Consider the following 13,976-nt stretch of genomic DNA (forward strand, 5'->3'; position numbering starts at 1 on the left):
CCAGAAAATACACTTCTTAGCACAAGTGCCATTATTTAAAGTTGTCTGTTTAATGCACACTTAGTATATTTTCTCATCCAAAGCTGCAGTGCATAATTAGACAACATCCATTCTTAAAAACTAAAGTAGATGCCAAAAATGTAATACATAAAGCATGACGTATTACAAATTTACATCTTCAAAAGTTATGTGTGGTTTCAGACAGAAAAAAATTGCAAAAAGATCACTATATTATAATGGCCAGGGTTTCATCTTAGCTTGCTCCATCTGTCGACTGGCAGTAATGTAAGTTATAATGCACTCATTCTTATTCAACTTCAGTGAATGGGTATTTTCCAGGGTAGTTCTATTAAGTGGACAACTAGATAGGTGTCTTAATAGTTTGCTGAATTATGGTTGTTTAAGTCTCAGTTAGATCAATGGGTTGATTGCTGGTTCTTTTCCCAGAAGACATTTATTGTCTTCTAAGGTGAACTCGTATTTCTGTCTGTATTCCCAGCATGGATGGGTTTCTGGCAACCTATTGGTCATATAGAGCATACTTTTATCTTTTCCACTTAGGAGCCCTTGGGAGCATTCTCTTGCCCCCATACTGCTGAGATGGGTGAGGGTATCCATCTCCTGCCCTTCTTTGGGCAGTATGGATTAGCCAGGTTGGTGGCAGTCACCTTGGTGAGAACTGTGACAGCTGCCTGGGTGAGAACAGTTCCATCATTGTCCTTCTGTGCAACAGGACACAACTGGTCAGTCAGAAATAGCAGGAAAGTGTGGGCCTGCTGAGGGATGCAGGGGACATAGTGACAAAGGATCTGACAAAGGTGCAACAGTCTGAGGCTTTTTTTGCCTGACATCATTGGCAAGGTCCACTCTCGGGCCTCCCAAATACGTATGGCTAGCAACAGGGTCTGTAGAGTGAGGTACAACCTGTGGCCAAAGTAGATCAGACTTTGAGCCAGTTTTGTGGACTGGGAAAGTAGAAAACAATGAGTGCAGCTCAGTATCTGATGTTCCTGAGGGAGCAGGCCAGTCTTACTGTGAGAGATCTCTGTCCTTTTCAAAGAGTGGAGGTCAGTGAAATAAAGTTCTGGGAAACTACCAGTCAGTCAGACTAAGGAGAACCCATAGAATGATCATGGATCAAATCTTTCAAACTGTCTCCCACAGCATACTCCTGGAAAAGCTGGCAGTCCATGGCTTGGACAGGAGCACTCTTTGCTGGGTTAGAACTGGTTGGATGGCTGGGCCCAGAGAGTGGTGGTGAATGGTACTGTATCCAGCTGGGGCCAGTCACCAGTGGTCTGTGCAGGGGCCAGTTCTGTTCAATATTTTTACTGATGATATGGATGACAGTACTGAGTCTGTCATTAGTAAATTTGCAGAGGATACTAAGCTGGGAGCATGTGTTGATCTATTGGAAGGTAAGAGGACTCTGCAAAGGGACCTGGAATGGTTGGAAGGATGGGTGGAATCCAATAAGATGAAGTTTAATAAGTCCAGGTGCCAAGTCCTACATTTTGGCCACAATAAACCCCTGCAACATTATAGGTTTGGGACAGTGTGGCTGGACAGTGCCCAGGCAGAAAGGGACCAGGGGGTGCTGGTCCACAGTCGGCTGAACATTGGACCAGGGGGTGCTGGTCCACAGTCGGCTGAACAGGATGTCCTTGGCCTTCTTGGCCCCCAGCAGTGTGCCCTGGGGGCCAAAAAGGCCAAGGGCATCCTGGCCTGTATCAGGGATAGTGCAGCCAGCAGGAGCAGGGAGGTCATCCTTCCCCTGTACTTGGCGCTGGTGAGGCCACACCTTGAGTGCTGTGCCCAGTTCTGGGGCCCTCAGGTTGGGAAGGATGTTGAGAGGCTTGAGTGCATCCAGAGGAGGGCAGCTAGGTTGGGGAGGGGCTTGGAGCACAAATCCTATGAGGAATGGCTGAGGGAGCTGGGAGTGTTTAGCCTGGAGAGAAGGAGACTCAGGGGTGACCTTATCACTCTCTACAACTGCCTGAAAGGTGGATGTAGTAAGGTAGGAGTTGGTCTCTTTTTCCAGGCTGCAACTGACAGAATGAGAGGATACAGTCTTAAGCTGTACCAGGGGAAATTTAGGTTGGATATAAGGAAAAAGCTTTTACAGAAAGGGTGATAAAGCTATGGAATGGCCTGCCCAGGAAGGTGGTGGAGTCACCATCTCTGGATGTGTTTAAAAAAAGATTGGATGGGGCACAGAGTTCCATGGTTTAGTTGAGGTATTAGGGCATGGGTTGGACTCAAGAGTCTTAAAGATCTCTTCCAACCTGTGAAACACTCATTGCCAAGTACACAAAAACAGAACAGTGAAACAACACACTGGGATTTACCAAAGGTAAATTATGCCTGAAAACAGGCACAAAAATATTAAGCTGACTGACTCGGTAAATAATAAAGGGAGTTCAGTGGATGTTATCTACTTTAAAATAAGCATGGTCCTTTACACTGTCTCCATAATGTCACTGTAGATAACTGGAAGGCTATAGACTGGAAGGACGATTGCATGATGGATAAAATCTGTGTGGACTGTCTAGGCTTAAGAAACAATAATTGATGCCTTCTTCAGGGCCTGATACTGAGGCCTGTGTTCTTTATTGGCTTCATCAACAATCTGAGTGATGGAATGAGGAGGGATGAACCTTTGTCAAGATTCTGGATGACACCAAAGTGGGGATGAGGCAGGGGATTGTGGTGGTGGAAGTTGCCAGTGGAGGCTGGGAGCAGGGCTGCCAGTTAGAGGGAGCTAAACAGGCTGCAGAAAGAGGCTGACAGAAACCTCAAGAAGTTCAAAAAAAGCAAATGCAAAGCTCTGTATCAAGGGTGTAAAACTTCAGTGGTACAGGAGAGTGAGTGACTCAGGGCACCTCCAAAAAGGCATCTGGGAATCCTGGTGGACAAGTTCAGTGTGAATAAGAGAGGCGGAGGGAAGCTGCATTAGAATGAGTGTACCCAGCAGATCAAGCAAAGTTATTATGTCCTGCTGTTCAGCCCTTGGGAGATCCCATCTGAGTACTCTCCAGTTCTGGGACTCTGTTGCACAAAAAAGACATAGACAATTTGGAGCAAGTCTGGCAGAGACCCATTAGGCTGGTGAAGTCAGATTATGAGAGGCTGAGAGAATGGTGCCTGATTGGGGGATGAATCTATTTGATAACTCTACCAACTACCTGTCGAAGTCTAGCGAGGAAAGGGAGCTACACTGTTCCCAGTGTGAGAACTGAAGGCAATGAAATCAAGCAGCAGCTATAAAAATTCCAATGAGACACAGAGTAAAAATTCTTCATGGTGAGAATGATCGAGCACTGTATCAGTTTGCCCATCTCCATCCTTGAAGGCATTCAGAACTTGACTAGACAAAACCCTGGGCAACTTCTACCTAGTTCTGAAGCTGGTATTGCTTTGGGCAAGAAGGTGGACTAGATAACGTCCTTAGATTCTTGTTTGTACTGAGATTGTGATTGCTTATTAGGTTACTTCAGGCACTACTATTCAAGAGGAATAAATTCCCTGACTCCTGCCCTTTTTACTTTTTTCCTATTTCCCCTATGGTCTGTGGCATTTTGGCTCTGCTTCTTCTCCCACCTGGCTGCCAGTTTGTGCCTCTCAGCAGCTTTTGCACAATTCCACAGGAGAGCAAAGGCAAGTGGGCTGTACAAGCTGGCCAACACTCCAGGAGCCTTTGTGCTTCTGCCTGTTAATCACAAGGTGCTGTTGAGGTGTGTGAGCTGGCCAGTGTGCCAAGAGCCTGGGCATCAGGCGCACAATGAGGAATGATCCAGCAGCAGGCAGCAGCAGATTGCAGGGATGTGTCCAAGTGCTGAAAGGGGCAAGGCCTGAACCACACATGGCCATTAGTGCAGTCAAATCAGATACAGCAGAAACCAGCTAGACCAGAGCCTATTGTTTCACCTTCCTTCTGGCCTGGTCACCTCCTCCACAACCCATCATGCAGGTACTTGGAAGGGGGAAAGAGAATCCCATAGTGTTATATTGAATTATTTTATGCGATATAATCATAATTGCATTTACTGTAGCGATTATATATACTATATTATATTAGTTATATATGTAATATACTATGTTATATTACGCTATATTACGTGTTGCTCTCCCGTCATTTTCCTAGTCTGGAAGTCTCATGCTGCCACCATATTTTGTTCTCTGCAGCCTATGAGACAGCTGAAGAGACAAACAAGGCTCACACTTTCCTCTTTCTTCCCTCTGATGCAGTGCAACAGAATCCAGTAAGTGTCTGAAATTGGAAGTGGGTATCCTAGCTTCAGGAGAACTGGGAATGGGGTCAGACAAGAAGCTATCTTGTGGTAATCTACTCTTGGCTCTAGCAGAGACCCTTGTGTTGGAGGAGAGCAGAGTGGAAAGAGAGAACTGGGCCCGTAGCAGCTCATGCTTAAGCACAGATACCTGCTCATCTCTGAGGCGGGGGATCTCTGTCATGGTATGTTCGCCCCAGTAAATCAGCCTGGCGCTGATTTGTAAATGGTTGGCCTCATTTACCGCATTCCTCTCTGCAAACTGAGCCTGTGCTAAGCTGCTGGAGCCCAGCCTCACTTTCCTCCAGCCTCTCACTTCCAAAAAATTATTGACATTGCCTCCAGCCCTTGGATGTTAGTGGTATTTTTGTTTTATGTCTTTCCTAACAAGTTGACACAACTTAACAATGTTGGTCTTGTCACCAGATTATTCTCCTAAATGAGACAGTTATTCACAGTGAGTCATTGAATATTTTACAACATGGTTACAGTAGCTGCTCCGACAGGTACCTGTGTATAGATGAGAGTGTACGTACTGTCACAGCACTGTCACATCGGAGATGTTTGCTCTACCTTTATTTATACAAACCACTCAACCCCTCCTCTCCCTTGCTCACAGGCTGCCCTTTAATTCTCACAGCACCATCTTTCCACCTTGTTACTTGGGTGCACAGAGATGGCCCTGCTGCTGCTGCACCTCTTGGGTTTCATCGGGTGTTTGGGGAAAATATCTGTTATTAATATCGTGCAACTGGAGGTGTGAGCTATAGACAGTTTATATCCTGGCAGACCAGTGAGTTTTGGAGGAGGGATTCCTTCCTTGAAGCGGGGATGGTTCTGGAAATAAAGTTCTTTCAATTTTTCCCTTTGCATAGTCCTGCTTGACTTATTTTTCTGCTTCTTTGAAAAGACTTTATGGCCAAGAATAACCAAAATATCTGCCCATTTGCTTATAAAACCACTCTGTGGGTATCTGAAAATAAAGACCTCTAGTATCTTCTCCCCCTACCTGTAACCATCCCCAGGGAATGAGTGTGTGCATATGTGTGTGTGTGTGTGTATGTGTGAGCACCTGCGTGTGTGTGTAACTCTACAGTAACTCTCTGGTTTGCCCGGGGTTTATGGAATAAGAGCTTAAGTGAAACTCACTCCAGATTTTTGATATTTGTTAGTGATCAGAAAGCCTTGTTTTTTATCTCCACTACGTGGCAGGACATCAGAACTGAACCACTTGGCTTCTTTGCAAGGTGCTTTCTCTCCTTTTTAATGCCTGTGATAAAAACTGCTTCTCAGAAATTGTGGTGCTTTAATTAATTCACATTTTAAACATATTTTGAGGTTCTCAGGCATGTGTGCTACTTGAATATAAACTATGCTTTTAAGAGTTTCTGAGTTCTTTGCAGTTCTTTGCAGTGTTTGGGTTATTTTTTTCTCTCTCTTTTTTTTTTGCCTTGAAAAATAATTGTCCCAGTACTAGTTAAATAGCACAAGAGTCTGAGCAACAGTTAAAGGGCCTCTATTCTCTGTCTTGTACCTTACATCTTGTCAGCAATATCTGTAAAGAGCTGGTGTAAAATGGCTGCATGCAGCTCTGCTAATACTTTACACTCCTTTTGCACAGAGTGAACAGACTACACAAGGTGCAAGGCCCAAAGGCCCGTGTTTCTGCCCATTTGGGATATGCTCTTTGCATCAAATCTTGAGATTTCTTCCTTTTATTAAAGTAAACCCAAAGGGGTCCCCTAGAGGCATAGCCAATATTCACTCCTTGTGGGCACACAAATCCAGGATTAGCCTGTGGCTGTTCCCAGGGAAAGTGTTTGCTAGTGAAGTCTGAGCTAGTGTTAGGCAGGTACTGTATTGCAGAAGACCTGCTCTGGGTGTTTATTCATCTGAATTAGATTAATGGAATGCCTCTGGAATGCCTATTTGTGTACCCCCAGAGTCTAAAACTACGTTGTGCTTGAGTTCTTACATACACTGTTTATCTGAAAATTATTTTTCTTTCACTTACACACTGACTGTGTATCCTCCCACAAGTCAGGAGGATCTGACACTGAAAGAATTCTCTGCTGATTTCTCCCAGCTAACGCACAGAAGCACTGTGGATGGGAGACCTTCCAAATTGCCAATTCCCTAAAAGTCCCACTTTTTTAAATGCCAGAGTTTCACTTTCACTAGGCGAAGCAGAGAAGACTGGTAGAGGAATAATTATTAAAGCTAGATCTGAAATTATTCCAAGTCTGTGAATCTGCTTCTTCGCAGGAAGACTGTGCTGAATCCCTGGCACTTTCCATGGCTTGCTTCTTTACAGAGGTCCTCTAACGGTAAATTGAAGCAAATCAAATGTCCACCCCCAAAACTTACCTGAATGCCAACGTCTACACCTGATTTTGAATCCCAGTCCAGATTTAAAGAAGATAAAGGATGTCTGTCCATGTACAAAAATATTCTTAGATCGCTAAAAATAACCAAAAAGCACTTGAATAAATTCTCATTAATAAACTAAAATTTATCATCTGGCTTTTCTGACACTCTAATGATGAAAGATGCAAGGTGTAGATATTACAGATACACAGATGTCTGTCATAAGTAATAGAAATTATTAATATTATAATTAATGTGTCTTACACCTAGAGGGTCTAACTGAGATAAGAATCCCACTGCTTGTGCAAGCAGTCAGATGCTGCAATCTGCCACATAAGTAGAGAATAAAGGCAAATAGGCAGGACCAGGAGGGGGGAAAAAAGGCAAGGCACACAACAGGATCAATCTTGGGCTTTTTCAGAGGAGGTTTTTCAGAGAAACCTGAATTATCCTTGATTTTCTAAGGAAGATGGAGAGCCTACCTCTTTCATCTTATTGAAAACCTCAGCCTGACAGACTTCTGTGCGGCCATACGGGAAAACCATGGACAGGGGCAAAACATGTCCAGGCACAGCAGCACAATGCAAATCTCTAGAATGCTTTTGCACGGAAACAGCGTTTCTTCATACAAAGAACTGTGTTTGGGCTCATGTCTAGCTTAGATTAAAGAGCAGTGGATAAACATCTATCTTTGTTACCACCACAACCATGAATTTTAAGGGTTAGTCATCCCCGAGACCTGGAATGGCTCATTCACATGAGACAGAAATATTTCATTCAGCCTCACACTCCTGGAAGGCTGACACTCCCGGGCAATGAAGCTCCTTTTTTACCTTTCTTTTCTTTCAGGGTGAGTGATCTTGACTGCATTTTCACCAAAACAGAGATGCAATATCTCACAAAGTGGTGCACTGCATGTTTCTGCTGGCATCCATTGGCTGTGCCTCGCGTGTAGGGCAAAGGCTTAGCCTCTAAGATTTGTTGGCAGCCTCCTGCTCTTTGTTCTTCAGAATGTGAAAATAGTGTAAATAGCAGCATCTGCAATTGCTCCTGCTGCTCTGACTGCCAGCCAAGTCAGATCCCCCTCCCCTCGGAGAGCAGTCCACATGCTGCACACAGGACTGGACCGGGGAGGAATTATGTGCGGTGAGAGTGCAGCCTCAGGAGTGCTGTGAAGAATACGGGCCATCAGACAGGAAGGCAGATAGACTGCCTCAGAGTTCGGCTATTCCCAAATGAAATTTAAAAAAAATCTCTTCCCCACATCATGAGTCTTATATATTTTTTTAGGATTTTTGTGTCTAAATCTATCTTGCTACCAAAAATGTTTTAAAAAAAGGGAGAGAATAATTCACTCACTGTTTCTCTTGTGGAAGCAGAGCTCTATTCCAAGAGCAACCAACCTTTCTGTCATGATCCTATACCTTCCTGTACAGATTCTTGCACTGAACCCATCATGACACTTCAGAGATTTCAGCAGCTGGCCTCAGGTTCACTGTTTTTCTGTTTATATAGTGGTTTTAAGCAATTTTATATGTGCATGTGGAAATGAAGTTTTAGAAATGCTGAAAAGTGATTAGTGCTATTTTTCCACCATATATATACACATGCGTAAATGCATACTACACACTGTATATATCTGCCACAATAGTTTTTTTTCCTCTCCAATTCAGGTTGAAAAGACACTTTAGTCCTTTTGCATGTGAAAGGCATTCAAAAATACCTGTTTGTCCATATGAAATCTGCAAAAGAGGTGGAACAGTGTGTAGGCAGAGGGAGATGTTCATTTACGGTCTGCAACAAGGGAAGCTGGCAAAGAGCCCTGGAGTGAAATGCGCGTCCCAGAGAGATGCTGTTGATGGAAGGGTTCTGCAAGATGCTTTCTAGCCAGCCCTATCAGACAGTGCCACCCCAAAAGCAAACCCTTATCATGCAAAAAACGTCATGTCAAGGTCAGTGATATAAATGAATTGTCAAAGCATCTCATAGGCAGGCAGCTGGCTAGACTCATTGTCAGCTGATGGCAAGATTAAAGCCTTAAAGTCTGTAAAAGGATTCAGCTTCTTCCTTGGCTACACAGCAGTTGTCCTAAGCTGATGCTCTATCATAAGGTTCTTATTTTGCAAGCAGAAAGTTCTTATTTGTAAGAAAGACATTAACTATCTTTTTAAATTTTGTTTCTAACGTCTCTTCCTTTCCCTCTTAATACAATTTTTCAACTCTAAACCAGCAGCATAGCAACCGCAGTCCCATCTATCTTCAGAGACCTGAGCTTCTTTGTGAGCCCACCTTAACACTAGGATTCACAGCTTTCAAAGACATTTTACTCTCCTGTATTTATTTTTTTACTTGCATCATTCCAACACATGCCAACCTTTAGCACATAAAATGCTTGGCTCAGAGGAACAGACGTATACAGCTGCACTGTAATTGTATAAAAAAAAAAGCACGCTAATAACTCTTCAGTGCATTCAAAAACTCTGCTCATTGCAGAAGTCTGGGCAGATTGGCACATGGTGCAGAGGCATAGATTACACTGTGCTTAATGGCTAAAACTGGAGTGCTAATATAGCCCAAATACACTCACTTTACATTAAAGAAAATGATACTTTTTACCTTCCTCAAAACAAGTGGATTTTAACCCAACAATACTAGTATATTTGAGGAAAGCCAAGTGTGCACTATGTAAACAGAGAGGACTGCAGTGGAAACCTAAACCTAAGAGCTATGCTCTTTTAGCAATAGGGAAAGACCACCCTATGGGAGAAATGGCCAGTCAAAAGAGCTCAAATTTTTAATGCCAATCACTCATGCATGAGTTACAGACCAGTCATTTCTTGTAGAAGTTATCTACACAGTAGTTTTGAACAGTGAGTCCATTTTCAGGAAAATTTGTACTGCTCTTTGGAAAAAAAAAATACTAAAATGCATTAAAAAGATAGTTCCTTTCAAATTATCCTTAGTGTCTTCTCCTGCGCAGTTTGAAGATAGCTTTTCAATGTTAAATCTGCACAGACTATGCTATAAGATTTTCTCTGGTTTAAGTGAGTGAAAAACTGGAAATCATATTGAAAAGTAGTGTTCTTATTTGTACAAAGATTATCACATTTGCAGTACAGATCTAACATTCACAAAGGCAAGCAGAATGGCACATGCTGTGAGCATACCACTCCGGCTTAAAAGCTTTAATTCAGAAAAGTTGCTCTATTGAGGAAAAAGGAACGTAAGCACTTGCCTAACATGGAGTGTTAAAACTGCTTTCCTAAATATGGATAGATTGGAGCATGCAATTAAGTGGTTTCCCACACCAAGGAATTACACCACCAACAATTATACTAATTAATTTTGAATCTAATTCAGGGAAACAGGACAGTGCCTGCTCCTCCTCTGGATATGCACTCCTTTTTCAGCCACACACGGACCTTTGCCATGAGCTGAGCATTCGGTGACCATTCGACCCCCTGAAGGTCCAGGGTGGGACTGGTCCCTGCATGGGCTGATAACCTGGATGCAGCTGCCACACACCATAAATGCACTGGTGTGATCAGTGAAATCACTAAGCCATAACCTACCCTGCAAACTGCAGGGGGATGAACCAGGGAAGGCTTTTGAAGAAATACATAACAGCCCTTCTAGAGCTGGAACTGTAGCTTCAGCTTTTCCCATGTGCTGGAAAGTTGGAGATACAGATGAATCTTCCTCAAGTTGTCCAAGGCTTACTAAGGGAGAGAGGACCTGCAGCCTTGGAGACAGCCAAAGTGTCTATATCCCCTGTGGAGAACCTTTTCTTTAGCTGGCTTGAAGCTAAAGTGCAGATAGACTGGTTGCACCAAGGATGTAAACCACAACAGAGGATTAAATAAAACATGTATATGTAATGAAAAACAGAGTACATAAGAAAAAAGGGAAAAAAAGAATAAATACACACACACACACAAAGATGACCCTATTGAAGGTTAACATATTAAGAATATGTTTTTCTGTACCTTTTGTATTTCTCTATTCTGTACCTTTTGTATTTCTCTAACATTTTCAAACATTTAGGGCACAGTCTGGAAACCAAGCTGACAGACACCACCCTTGAGCGATACTGGTTTGCCACTGACCTCGTGCACCAGTCAAAAAGAATAGCCTGGTCCATCTTTTACCCTGGCACGTGACTTCAGAAAAATCAAACAAGAGTTTCTCATTACACTTATTAAATTTGAGTATGGCTTGTTATTAATTGACTGAGGTAAAACAAAACCCTCTCACTGTAAAACATAATTATTTAAGCCAAAGTGCTGATGACTTCGAATGCCATGTTATAGCACATAATCTATGCTGAAATGAAAGATAGAAACACATCCTTTTGGACTAATTGCACTGAATTCAGTGCATTTGTTATGAACAGAAAAGTGAGACTTGAGAGGAATGCTGGGTCTGGGTGCCGCATTTTATCAGTCACCAGATGCCAAGGCTTTCCCTACCCCTATGGAAACAGACCATGAATGAGCTACAGCAATAGAGAAAGCCTTCCAGGTCTGTGCCAGTGACTAATAAAAGAGCAAATCAAAGTACTTATCTCTTATGTAGGAGCAGCACAGGAAGATATGCTTTACATTTGTTCCCAAAGATGTCTGTAACTGGGTGGGGTTCCTGCAGTATCTTTCTTTCTCAAGCAGTTTCCAGTTTTCTGGTGTACTTTAATTTGGAGGGGGAAAGGGCTTCCTATTAGTAAATAATTCATCTATTATACTTGTATCTTAGATTTATGAAGTGACTTTGCTTCACCAAAGAGCATTGCAAATGACTGGCTAGTTCATCCCTTCTGATTTTTTGCCACAGAAGAGAAGGTTCAAATAGTTCCAGAAATATGTCAGAGGAGGAGGGAGCTGAGTGTGGCACTGTCATCCTCCCCTTTGCCTGTAGCTCAAAGCATGGCTGTGTGTATGAATTCTGCCTGACTGGAGGCCCACTGAGATTTGGGGCTGAGAAGGAGCTCAAGTAAAATGTGTGTTCTGGGCAGTCATGAACCCAGGAGGAGCAACATTATATGTGGCATAAATGTCTGATAAACCCACATGGGAATAGGCATGGAAGCAATGACTTGGCTTAATCAATAGCAGCTGCTAGATTCACTTTTATGGTATTGTATCTCATGAGGGCATGAGGTGTTTTGGTGTGTAATGGGTCCTACCGGATTTGTGGCAAGCAGTGTTGTTTGGGGGAAACATTGTAAAGGCTCTCAGCCCTTCTCCAAATGCATCAAAAATTTGTGGGGTTTTACTGAGGTCTCCTAATGTTGATATCCTCATAATTTTTTGTGGCTGAGGTGGAGGTTCCCAAGCTTAAATCACCAGTGACTAATGATGAGCATTGTGCAGCCTCACCTTTATGCAATTTCTTTGCAAGGCAGAGTTAAACCCCTAAATTATGCATTTAGGCTCCCCTTCAAAATCAGAAAAATCTGCTGCCTGAGAGTGCCTTGTCACAAGCTGACATGCTGAGCCAGGAGCCAGTAGGAAATGGTTTATCCGGTTACTCTGGAAGGATTAATTATGATGGTGACTAGTCCCCAGGTCTCCTTTTTATCCTGCCAAATGCTTTAACCAAGGGTTAGAGAATCACTGACATTTTTTCCCCCTGCTTTGTTTATTCAATGCCCTTTTCACCTTCTTTTGGTGGTGAACAGCACCTCCCCAGCCAGGCCTCCTCTGCAGGAGGGTGTTTGAGCTGCAGTCAGCCCCGTGACACAGAGTGAGTCCAGGAGCATGTGCTCCAGCCCCCGAGCTGGGGGACAGAGCTTTGCTTGTAGGAGAGGTGGCTGAGGGAGGGGGAGGAGGAACAGCTCCTGTTTCCAGGAGGCTCTGAATGGACACACATTTATTAGGCATGCTCGGAACATGCGCTGGAGCTGTAAAACTTTTCCACAGAAGCTATTTATCATAGCCTGAAGACATGCCCTAACAGAAATTCACTTGCAGAAAGCCGGTAGGGTCTTGCTTTGCACAAGCGTTCATGCCCCTTTCCTTTTTATATTCTGCAGGGTACAGAAAGGTACAGCCAGAAAGGACATCAAGAGATTTTTGGGTTTTTGAATTTTTGGATTTTTTTTTTCCTGGCTTGACATTGTCCCACACAGGAGATGATTTCCTTTTTAAGCTCCTCTGCGTTAAACAAATGGGTACTTGCCTTTCCTATGAGGCTTTTGGCATTACTCTGGGGATTACTGTGGTGGATCCTTCTTGTGACAGAATGGAGCTTGACAATAAACAAACAAATGGCATCCTAAGCAAAGGGGATTTCACTGTGAGCATGTGCCTATATTGACAATATTCACCCTCACCGATCCGCCTCATTCACTTCCGTGACACAAAACGTGGGGTTTCATTTTAACCCTAAAGGTAAGTAACCCACACCTTCTAGGAAACTTCAGTTTGCAGTCATGAAAAGGTAAAATTCCAGCAGAATGCATTGATTTGGATACAATGGACCTATATATACACCCCTGCCATAACATAGTTTTCCCAGGCACCTCTGTTACAAGCCTACATTGTGGCCCAGATCAGCTGCTGTAGGTGCAGTATAAACTCAGAGAACAGCACTTCTCCCTCTGTGGAGCACAGATATATGCTCACCATCACTCCACGGGCTCTATGGAGCCCCAGGTTGGAGCTGCCCTTGTGGAGGGCTGAGGGAAGGGCTAGGGAATGAGGGACCTGAGCATGATAACAAGTAAATCATCTATGTGATGTATTACCTATGAGTTCAGCTGATACCAGCTACCCTTGCTGCCCAGAGCACTGTTTCCTCCCCAGGAACAGATCTCCATTCAGCACAGATCTCTTCAAATGTTGGCAGCATTGACACTGAGGCTCAAAAGCACCTGGGCACATTCCTGAAGGGACAGTGCTATTAGATCTGTCACAGTAATGTCTGGTGCATCCAGAACACTCATGTGTCAGCACCAAAATGAGATTGTCCCCTTCTCCTTTTTTTTTTTTTTTTCCTTTTTTTTCTTTTTCGGTAGAGGAAGATCATCCAGAATCAACCCAGTAAAAAGAATTGTCATAAAATCTCACACCATTGACTTGTAAATGGAATTGAATCTGTGGAGTCTACATAATGATCCTATCAAAAAGGGAAAGAGCTATCACATTCATATAACAGATGAGATATGAAATGACTACTATGGCAGATGAACACCCCAGAGGTATTTTGCTTTATTCTACTCACTGCGTTTATATCTCCAGTTTCTCTAATTTTAGTTATTTTTTTTCCTCAGGTCTCAAGACAAGAACAGAAAGACTTTCTTTTCCTTCTTTCTGTCCTTCTTTC

This window comes from Zonotrichia leucophrys, chromosome 2 (genome assembly GCF_028769735.1).
Source record: "Zonotrichia leucophrys gambelii isolate GWCS_2022_RI chromosome 2, RI_Zleu_2.0, whole genome shotgun sequence".
Lineage (NCBI taxonomy): Eukaryota > Metazoa > Chordata > Aves > Passeriformes > Passerellidae > Zonotrichia > Zonotrichia leucophrys.